The following is a 12251-nucleotide window of genomic DNA, read 5'->3' on the forward strand; positions in this document are numbered from 1 at the left end:
GGAGGGTTTGAGGTGTGTGTTTATTTAGAGAATTTGATGCATTTTAAATGGGGGAAGTGGAGGAGGAGAATGGAAAACTCTTTTGGGATCTTGTCTTTGGAAACAAAATCAAATGCTTCTTTTCTAGTCCTCTTGAGGATATATAGTATCATCCACCACACCACTATAAATATGGTTTAATTTAATACATATTTTATAAAAAAAATACATTTTATTTAAATAATATTTTTATAAAAATGAAATAAAATCATCTTCGATTATATATACTATATTATAAAGCATTTGATAAAAAAATTAAAAAACCATTCTTTATACATGAAGTATTGTATATTGATGTATATTACTTAAAATTCAATATTACAAGTAAATTATATATAAGTACAACTTATTAAAAATTATCAATGTTTTTGCTTCAAAAGCTATGTTAACATAGAAAAAATAAGAGAGAAGGTGAGATACTATAAATTTTAAAAAGAAAATCTTTAAAACTCTATGTATGATAAAGAAATAATATTTTAATACTTTTTCATCAATGAGATGTATTGAAAATAAATTTTTAAAAGAAAAAAATATTATTTTATTTAACGTATTACATATTTTAGTAATATAGTTAATTGTAAAATTGCTAAAATAAAATATTTATTTGAATTAGAGAGGGGGAGGTTCATTTGAGAAGTAAGAAAGGATGATAGTCCTTCATTTGATCAACATTTGCGGCTTTGACTGTTAAGTACCAGATAATTCCTTGCATGGGTATGCAAAAGATAGAGGGATAGTTTCGTAACTTTTACAAATAGACGGCAAACGGGTTTATATGTGAACTCATGTGATACACATATGAACCATATGCTCACATGTTAACTTGTTAATTAGTTCACATGTAAACTATTTAACTTATTCATATATAAACCCACAAGTTCATATATGAACCAGTTAATTAGTTCATATGTGAATCAGTTAAAATAGTTCATATGTGAATTATACAAGTTCACATATGAACATATAGTTTATATGTGAATCACATAGGTTTATATATAATTTGTTTACTTTCTATTTGTAAAAGTTACGGAACTACCCTCTCCATTTTTCGCATAACCGTAATTATTAATCAGCCAAAGCCGTAATTATTGACCAGTCAAATCCGATTATGACCGTATAAATGTTATGATCACTTCTTTACTTTTCAAATATTTACCAATTCTCAAAATTACTTTTGGATATATATACATATATATATATATATAGAGAGAGAGAGAGAGAGAGAGAGAAAGAGACGAGTTATTATGCAACTATTTACATTTGTACAATCAATACAACTCAATTTCAACCGTCCCATTTAATTTGATGTACATGTGATTTCATAAAAGTTTTGATTGTATAAAAGTTTTGATTGTTTTCAAATATAAAGTATTGATCATTAATTAATGAACACTAGTCATCTTTCATAAATATTCAAATCATAATAAATGAACTTTCATCACTTTCATAAATATCTCAATTGATTGGGTTGTATTGGTTGTACAAATGCACATGGTTGCATTTGAAATATACCCTATAATATATATACATACACACACACATATACTAGAAGGAAACTCGCGCAATGCAGCGAAATACATCTCGATTTTAATGTTTTGTCTTATTCATTGTTTATGTCGATGTTGTAAGTCTGTTTTATGTGGTCTTGGAAAAGCAATAATATTTTTATTTTTAAATAAAATATAAATTTAAAAATATCTTAAAATTTTGAATATATATTAGTATCAAATTAACTATTTAAAAGTTATTGTTTTCTATAATTTTATTTAATTCAAATTTTTTATGATAATTTAATTTAGACTTAATAACGAAATAATTTGTTTTTGCTTTAATAATACAAGTTTCTATATAAACTATAATTAAACATTCTATTATGACTCAATGATTATCCTAATTATATTTTAGTTTTTTTATATATAAACTTAGATGTTTCTTCTTATTCGATAATGTTTATTACACAGATTCAAATATGGAGCTTTAATAAGTTGTACTTAATTGTAATCTTGAATTTTTAAGTAATATGCATCAATAAACAATATTTTATGCATAAAAAATGGTTTTTAAGAGTTTTTATCAAATATTTAATAATACAATATAGATAATTCAATATACTTTTAGAAATAGAAAAGATATTTAATTTACGATTCATAAACTAGTTTTATTTTTATGTATAAAAGTTTGAAAAATAATCTAAAGATAATAATATAATGAGCTAATTAAAAATTAAAACTTATTATAAAAAAATTCAAAAAACATGGCCACAAGGTCGTTGAGTTAAAAGGTAAGTGTCCATTAGTAATTAGAACTAGGGATGGTGGTTTGCTTCGATTCAGTAAGAAATTCGATTCATCTGATCCAAACGGGGACGGGGATTTCTTGCTAAAACAGGTTCCGGGTTCAGGGTTCTCCGATAGACTCAAACCGGGGATGGGGCCGGAGATTCCCGGTAGAATCAACTAACAAATATTAATGGGGTTTGACCGGAGATTGACCGAATTTTGACCGAGACGAGATGTTAATCCCCGTACCCGCCAAGGACCAAGGCCAGGGCCAGGGGATGTTACTACAAACCGGGGTCGGAGCCGGAGATTACAGAACCCGTCCCGTTGCCATGCCTAACCAGAACCACCTATGAGCGCCAACTATCATTGTTGCCATCAAGATTTTCAATCTCATATACTTATAAGATTCCATGTTTGAATCAAGAATATGAAATACATAATCTCATTCTTGAATTTGAATACATATTAGAACGGTATTCGTACAAAGTAGCGAGATACATCTTTATTTTAATGTTTCGTTTTATTTTTTTGTCTCTATTGATATAGTACGGTTTATATAGTTTTGATAAAGATAATGTGTTTACTTTTAAATAAAAATATATTTGAAAAAATATATCGATATTAATATCAAATTAACTATTTAAAAGTTCTCAATTTTTGTACAATTTCTTTAATTTAATTTTTTATTATAATTTAGTTTATGTCTAATAACGAAGTAATTTATTTTTTGGGTTTAACAATATAATTTGTATAAGGATTATCTTTCTGTTAGAACTCAATGATTATTCTAATTATATTTTAAAATTTTTATATTTAAAGTAAGGTATTTATCATGTATTTGATTATGTTTATCTGCAGTTTGTTATACAAATTCAAAATAAAACTTTAATAAGTTGTACTTACGCAAATTTACTTGCAACCTTAAATTCTAAGTAATATGCATTAAGAAACAATAATTTATGCATAAAAAATGATTTTTAAGAGTTTTTGTCAAATGGTTTATATTATATATATATATATATCGACATTTACAACTGTAGAAAATAGATAAACGAGATAATCTGTTTCAGTTAAAATTTACAACTAATCAAAGAAATCTATATATCCAATAAGGGAAATCTACACATTATTTCTATTTTCATCATTAATGAAAAACACTTAAATTATAACATGTTTTTATTAATCTACATATTTAAAATGTCGTTTATCATAAAATAATTTATAAGTTCGAATAAAAAAAATCAACATGCATTATATATTGTTAATATTTTATGAAAAAAATATATTATTTTTTAAGCGGTTAGAACTTGGACTCCTCATATTTTATTATTTAATTTTTTATATTAAAATGATTAAAATAAAATTTCTAAGACAAAATGAGTAAAACGTAATGGTGCCTTACCTACTCATCACACTTTTCGTTAGAGTACTTAACTGACTTTATTTTATTTATGAAGATGCAAAACAAGTAGCACCACAAAAGTTGGATCATAAACATGTATGGTAACTCATGATTGATTTGAGTTTGGTTTCAAAGGTTAAAAGTACCTGAAGGTTCAGGTTTAAATCCAAGAAAAAATAAAAATCCCCTTGTGGCTACAGAGATTCAAATGTGGTGACTTTGTACTATCTGTAAAGTAGGTGGTCGCCCTGAGATTAGTCCGCTTGCATAGCGGGTTGGATATTCAGGTTAACAAAAAACATGTATGGCTTTGTTAAATGTATAAATTAAACAAGATGTTGTCTATCCGTTTGCAATAACAAGAGTTTCATATTATATACCTTAAAACATGTGTATTAATATGTATTAAGAGACTGTTTGACAATTGTTGAATGATTTGGTATAAAATGATTTAGAGACACTTATGATATAAGTGGAAAATGAAATCTAATTGCTTAGTAATTGTTTAGAATGAAAGAATGGTGTTGAATGGTTAAGGTAGATCGAAATAGAAAGTCACTCAAGGGGTTTTAGAACCATTAAAAGACAGATTTTTTTTGCCAAACAAGATTCGTCTCTTAGGGAGTGTTTGCTTCACAGAATGAAATTTGACCATGCGTTTGATTTGTAAGAATTGGAATGATATTTCTCAAAAGAATTGAAACAATCATCTTTGTTTACACTATCGCACCCATCACCTCACCCACACCTTACCAACCACACATGTCACTACTGTCGTCGTTATAGCAATCGCCCTACCCCTACCTGAACTCTGCCCCCATCACCCCAACCCAACAATCCTGCCCCACCCTTGCTCCATAGGTTGGGTTTGGGGAGGGGGCAGTCAGGGTGGGGCAATGGGTGGTAGCAAAATATTTAATTTAAACAACAAAATTTCATAGTTATCACATAAGTTCCAAAAGCAAAATTACACCTTTTAATAAAGAAATATTAGGTAATAATATGTTACATGTCCATTTCAAATGATTAGTTACCTATGTTGTTATCACATAAGTTCCAAAAGCAAAATTACACCTTTTAATAAAGAAATATTAGGTAATAATATGTTATTATGTAATAAAAGCAATAAAGTACTTATTTTTACCATATTTATTGACATCTTTTACCAATACAAAATACCCATCTTCTTTTTATTATAAAATTATGATATGATTTTTCACCAATATATTTACTTTTATTGAATGTTGATATTATTTCCTCTACTTTCCACCTCACCCCTTTTAGCTTTCACTTGTTTCTTTTCATTCCAATTTTCTTCTGGTTTACTTTCCTAGTGAGGTGAGGTCTAAATCATATCTATATTTACACACATACATATACATATATATATATATATATATATATTTAAGGGATAAGATGTAAATTAAGCTATTTGTATAAACCGTAAAAATCGTTGATTTTATTGTTTAATTTAGAAGAAAAAAATATGAAATTGTTTATATGATTCATTTCTTTATGATTCATTTCTTGATGAGATTATTTCATATATTTTTGTTTCTATGTAAAAAATAAATTGTTTCATGTATTTCTCATTTTTGATGAAATTGTTTACTATAATTAATAGAATAAAACGCTCTCCATAGTAAAAATGATTAATCAACCCTCATAATTAAAAAAAATTATGATTGGTTGAATGTGATTTGTATGGTTTGTCCAAATAACTTGGTTTGTATTTTCTCCCTCCCATACGCACACACACACACACACACACACACACACACACACACATATATATATATAGAGAGAGAGAGAGAGAGTTGCATTCACGTGAGACCAATATGTTTTCGTGAGACCCGTAAGACCACATGCTTACACTTGAAAGTTCACATCAAAATACTATGAAGGTAACCTTCACGACAAAACTATTGTAAATATCACATTCATAGTCTTTTGTTGTAAAATTTCAAATGTAGAAAATAGTCTCACGAGAAAAGTCGAACCTCACATAATTTCAAGCCTCACTGTATATATGATTTTAAAAGGGTTGGAGAAGCGATTAGAGAATATTAATGGGGTCCATTTGTTCTTCAATTGAAAATGCACCATGTCCAATAGGCACCCTTTACCTAATTAATGTCCCACTTTTGTTTTTAGTTGATAATTTCATATTATATTATAAATAGATATATACTTTTATATATATATATATATATATATATATATATATATATATGCATCTTTTTTTATATGCACCATGTCCAATAGGCACCCTTTACCTAATTAATGTCCCACTTTTGTTTTTAGTTGATAATTTCATATTATATTATAAATAGATATATACTTTTATATATATATATATATATATATATATATATATATATATATGCCTTTTTTTATATGAAAGTTATGGCGAATTAACCATTTGGATTTATATAATTGGTTAAGAGTTATTTCAAAAAGTATAAAAAATGTTAAGTTGAATTCTGTTGTTTAAAATTATTATAAGGTATGTTACTAGAGCAAAATAGTTTTATCCCTTAATATGGTTCTTTTTAATCTTTTTTAAATAAATATTTGTACGAAAATTGTAAATCTTTTGGTTGTAAAAAATTAGTATCAAATTACATGTTGAAATAATCATCTTTAAAAAAATTATACGAGAATTAGCATCAGTTATGTCTTTTTTAGATAACAAATAAATATGTTAATAACATGTTTCAATTTTATAACTAGCGGGTTTAAAAACTTATGATAAATCAACACAAACTATTATCTATTTATTTTTTAGGTAAATTGCAATGACAACTTTTGTCTAAAATCTAATTTGGTTATCAAACTTTGAAATCAAGTAGAAAATGTTTGAACTTTGCCAAAAATAAAAGGTGAGGTGCTGTTTGTTCGTAGAATTCAAAGGAATTGGAATAATCAATTTATATTATAATGGATATAATCGTTTGAATTCCATAAATTAAAGCATTGATCATTATTTGACATAAGCGACATAATTGAATTCCATCACCGCTCGTCCTTTGCCTCCACCATGATCATGCTACTACTGTTACCGTCACSCCAAACCCCCCCCCCCCCACTATTGTCGTCGTTACAACCGCCACCGACCCCACCTCCACCCTACCCCAACCCAATATTGGTGAAGAGTTGAAAATTTTGACAAAAAGGGAAGTGTATAAGAAAGGTGGATGAGATGCCTTTGTATCAAATCATGGGGTTTGCGGTTGTCTTATTTTGGATAACTCTTTTTGAAATTTATAACCATGGTTGAAATAAAAACCAGCCAAATGGTAAAAATTATAGTGCAAATATAAAAGTGAAATCAAAGATGATGACTTGTTAACATGAGGTTTGATTATTCCTCAAATCTGAAATAAAGTTAATTTTCATCATCTCATATAGGTAGAAAGATAATAGTTTGGACGAATATGATGGATGTATAAAAGCGTGATGGAGCTTTGAAATCTATAAGAATAGTTGAAATTAAAACCAACCAATTGGTAAATTTTTTGTGCAAAACGAATGCAAATGATACATTTTTTTCTTAACAAGAGTTGTGATCATTGTAATACTTATAATAACAAATGTAGTTTAACTATCTATTATATCATCTATATATATATATAATGAAAATGTTGACTTAATGATGTGCTTTCATCTGATGTTAGTATTCTCCAAATCGTGATTTACGGTGTTAGATGGGGCCTTATAAATATAAATACAATCCAAAATGTTCAGACGCATCACACTTCCACTCGAGTTGAGGCTTTTACGTTTTTTTTAATTTGAGTTTAGTCTAACACCAGTTTTAGTAGATCCTATAATCACCTGAAAAAATACCCAAAATTGACCAAAACATTGAAGATACCTCAAAATAGATGTATAAGAGGTTATAACGAAAGGTTTTAACAAGAATAACGGTTTAGAAATGTTGGGATGAACTTAATATTCATTTTTGGGGAAAACCCAAAACTTCGTCAACAATGGTGGAAATGGTTGGGGAAGATAAATTTGGATCATGATTCAAGACTTGCGATCTTCAATTTTGGGAGATTGTAAATGTTTTTTAAAGATGGATCTATGGCTCATAAAATGAAATCAAAGAAGAAGCTAGGAGGTGGAAATAGTGACGAAGATGAAGATTATGAGTCCACTCCACCAAACTTGAATCCCTAGCTCTTGATCTCGTTAACACTCTTGAAGAGATCAATAGAGTGAAACAAGGAAGCTTGGACCAAATCTGATTGAAAGAGAAATGATTAGGTGAGAAAACAAATGAGAAAAGTGAAGAAAATTTCGGGTTTTAACCCCAGCTCTGATTTTTCTAGTCGTTTTTCACGATTAGGGCAATTCCTTCACGCCCAGGGAATACTGAACCCTTCCAGCTCCAAATGTGTCGGACTTTCATGCCCAGGGCTTTTTCTTCATGGTTGGGGGGTGCTGAAATTTCATTTCTTGGTCCATTCTTGCATATTTTCATACCCAAGCATAATCAAACTTCAAAATACTTAATAAACCTATTCTAGGAATGAGAACACACCTAAAACTTGGGATTTCACTTGCCGAAAAACTGGGTGTTACACGCCACGACCCACCCATATGGAGGGGGGGGGGGGGCGGGACGGGGTGTAATGAGGATAGGAGTGGGTGTAGTGGGTCGGGCAGGGTGGGCGAGCGGTGGTAGCAGGATGGGTAGTCGTTGTGACGACGACAATAGTAGCATGGGACAAGGACGGAGGCATGGGAGCGAGGTGGTAGTTTTGACGATGATGGTAATGGCGTGATGGGCGGTATGGGTGGGGGTGGTCCATACGAAGATAGAGATTCCAATTCTTTTGAGAGATTTTATTTCAATCCTATCAACCAAACACATAATCAAATTTCATTCCAATTCCTTCATAATTAAATTTCTTTGATAGATTTCAGTTCCACCAAATTCCATTACGTGAACCAAACGCCCCCGTAGTTGATATGATATGAATAATGTTGATAGGGCCCCCAGGGTGTACCATAGTGGCATACATGTACAAACAAACGAGGATTCAAATCTCGTTACAAAACAGTTTCGTAAAATTCAAATACTATTTTCTATAATTTTCAAATGTTCAAATTAAAGGGGGGGAAAAGCAATTGTTGTTTTATAAGATTTAACCACTTATTCTTTGTATTTTTCCATGTACAAAAAAGTAAGTAATTAAATAAAAGGATTTGTTCCACGTTGAAAGGAAAGTAAATAATGGTCTCCTACTCATTCGCACCTATCATTTTCTTTAGTATACCTTTTCATCATTTTTTATTGGATTTTATATGTTTATTTAAATGATAATAATATTGTGGAAACTGGAAAGCTTAGCAACAAAATAATGGTTTTTTAGGGGCCGTCTACCTAAATGTTTATCCGGTAAGCATTTACCAATAGGAGTCAACATTATAATTTATTTTGATGCATAAGATTTTAGTACATCAAAACATATCGAATGCAACAATTTACTTGATAAACGCTTACTTGGGTAAGAGTCGTCATCCTCACTTACCGGATAAGACTCTCCATTCTCATCGCTCTTACCCGGTAAGATTGGCCCTTCTCATGTTCATCCAATGAGGAAATTAATGCGTTAAACACTTACCAAGTAAGTGTTTAGTAAACGACCCCTTTAGTTTCTCGGATAATAAAGTTAAAGTTCAACATCAATAATTGGTAAACCAAGTCTTGTATAAAGGCTAAGTTAAAGTCGGATGTTACTAAAACACATGGGATACACATATGAACTATACGTTCATATGTGAAAGATGAAGGTAGTTTCGTAACTTTTAGAAATATGCACCAAACGGTTCATATGTGAACTCATGTGATACACATATGAATATGTGAACCTGTTAATTAGTTCATACGTGAATCACACAAGTTCATGTATGAATCAATTAAAATAGTTCATATGTGAATTACACGAGTTCATACGTGAATATATAGCTAATATGTGAATCACATAGGTTCATATATAAATTTGTTTGTCGTCTATTTGTAAAAGTTATGAAAATATCCTCTCTATTTTTAGCTATTATATATATATATATATATATATATATATTATATGTATGTGTGTGTGCCGTTTCAAATGCAACTCATCACATTTGTACAACCCAATCAATTGAGATATTTATAGAAATGATAAAAGTTCATTTATTATGATTTGAAAATTTATGGAAGATGACTAGAGTTCATCAATTATGATCAATACTTTATATTAGGAAACAATCTAAACTTTTATAAGATCACATATTCATCAAATTAAATGGACGGTTGAGATTGAGTTGTATTGGTTGTACAAATGTAAATGGTTGCATAATAACCCACCTTTCTCTCTCTCTCTCTCTCTCTCTCTCTCTCTCTCTCTGTGTGTGTGTGTGTCTATATATATATATATATATATAGTCAAAAGTTATTTAGAGAACTGGTAAATATTTGAAAAGTAAAGAAGTGATCCTAGCCCTTCATACGGTCAAGATCGGATTTGACTGGTCAATAATTACGTCTTTGACTAGTCAAAAATTACGGCTATACCAAAAATAGAGAGAGTAGTTTCGTAACTTTTACAAATAGAAGACAAACGGGTTCATATATGAATCTATATGATTCACATATGCACTATTTAAACTGATTCACATATGAACCTGTATGATTCATATATAAACTAATTAACTTATTCATATATAAATCTGTGGGTTCATATATGAATTAGTTAAATAATTCACATGTGAACTAATTAAGGGATTCACATATGAACCCGTTTATCGACTATTTATAAATTTTATTAAATTACCCTTCTAGTTTTTATATACTCATACGAGGAACTATTTGGTGCTTCACGGTCAAAGCCGCAAATATTGACCAGATGAAGGGCTAGATCACTTCATTACTTCTCAAATAAACCTTTCCATATATATTGATGGGGAACACATTTTTGTTATACTACTAATACTTGCACTTGCTCTGTCATTCTGCCTCATCCTGGCTAGCCTGACAAGGGTTCGGACTGATTTAGGTGCCCAGTTAGGTGCAAGCCCTACAGCCAATTCAATAGTAAGAACGGAAGCCATGGATATCCCATATGACCCAATATATCTGACAAGTTGTTGCTTATGGACCCAAACCTGGGTGATCTATCCATGATTGATAGAGGAATACATAGTAAAATAAGAATCAAGTTATAACTATGTTTTTTTTCTCGTATTTGATCATAGAAAAGATTCTCTTCAAGCGAACCACCAGAGATTGGCCCTCGAGTGCAAAGACAACCAAAAGAGGGAGGCTAGTTATTGCTCAAACAGCAACGTGCAAGGTTTCCTCGGGCCGGACGGAGATTAGCCCTCGAGCGCAAAGGCAGAAGAAGTAATAACCCCTAAAGAAGCTAGTGCAAGGCCTAATTGAAAATGAATCGAATTATTAATTGTGTCATACTTAAAAAAACCCCATTTTTTACAATTACGCTTTTGCTCATGGAGATAATTTTTATTGGAAATTATAATCCAGAACAGAATGAGAATAATATATCGACATGGAAAATAAATCAAAATTATAAATTGGAAAGGAAAGAGAGGGATGGAGTTTCTCTCGTCTTTGGCATAGTGGGCCCTAGTGGGGGGCTCTGTTTCAGGAGGAATAACTCCTCATTATATTGTAGTGGGGACTTTGGGCAATATATATATATGATCAAACAAAAATGATACTTACTGAAAAGAATAAGACAATAATTTTGGGTTAATTATTTCATTAAATAACATCTTAAATAAAAAATTTCTTAAAAATAATCCAAAAGAACATATATGTCATTTGTTATATACATATTATATATGAGACAACATGATTTAATCAAATCAAATTAAAAAATGTGTATTTTATATGTTAATGTATAAAATATAATGATGGGACATATTATATATGAGAATTTATTTATTTATTTATATAAAGATGATTTAATAAATTTAATTAAGGTATTTATTCATGATTTTTTTATTTATAATTTTCGTGATTTAAGCTTGATTATTTTTTACAAAAGTAAGTGTGATTTTATTTTTCATTTAAAATATTCATTTTATTGAAGTAATTTATTTAAGAATTTTTTACAATTTTCATCAGAAATCAAATGTGATATAAATATGATATCCACAATTAATCAACGTTTTTTTCCTTATAAAAGAATCGCTAATTTTCGTCAATATATCATATATGATATTAATCATGGTAGAAAAAAGAAATGTAAGTTATCTTCAATGCTACATAAATTACGAATTATGTTTTGAAGTAAATGTGATTTTATACATTTTAAATGTGTTTTGCAATACATCACATGTGATTATATTTTTTTTCATTATTTTTCTTTTTTAATGTTCAATTTGAATCATTTGTCTTTTTCAAATTTTAAAGCATGTATGATTAGAAAATCACATATAATTAGGAAAACATTTAAAAAAATAAAATAATAAATTGTGAATCACATATGATTTTAAAGAAAATTATA

This window comes from Cynara cardunculus (assembly GCF_001531365.2).
Source record: "Cynara cardunculus var. scolymus isolate 2C chromosome LG 12, CcrdV1, whole genome shotgun sequence".
Classification (NCBI taxonomy): Eukaryota; Viridiplantae; Streptophyta; class Magnoliopsida; order Asterales; family Asteraceae; genus Cynara; species Cynara cardunculus.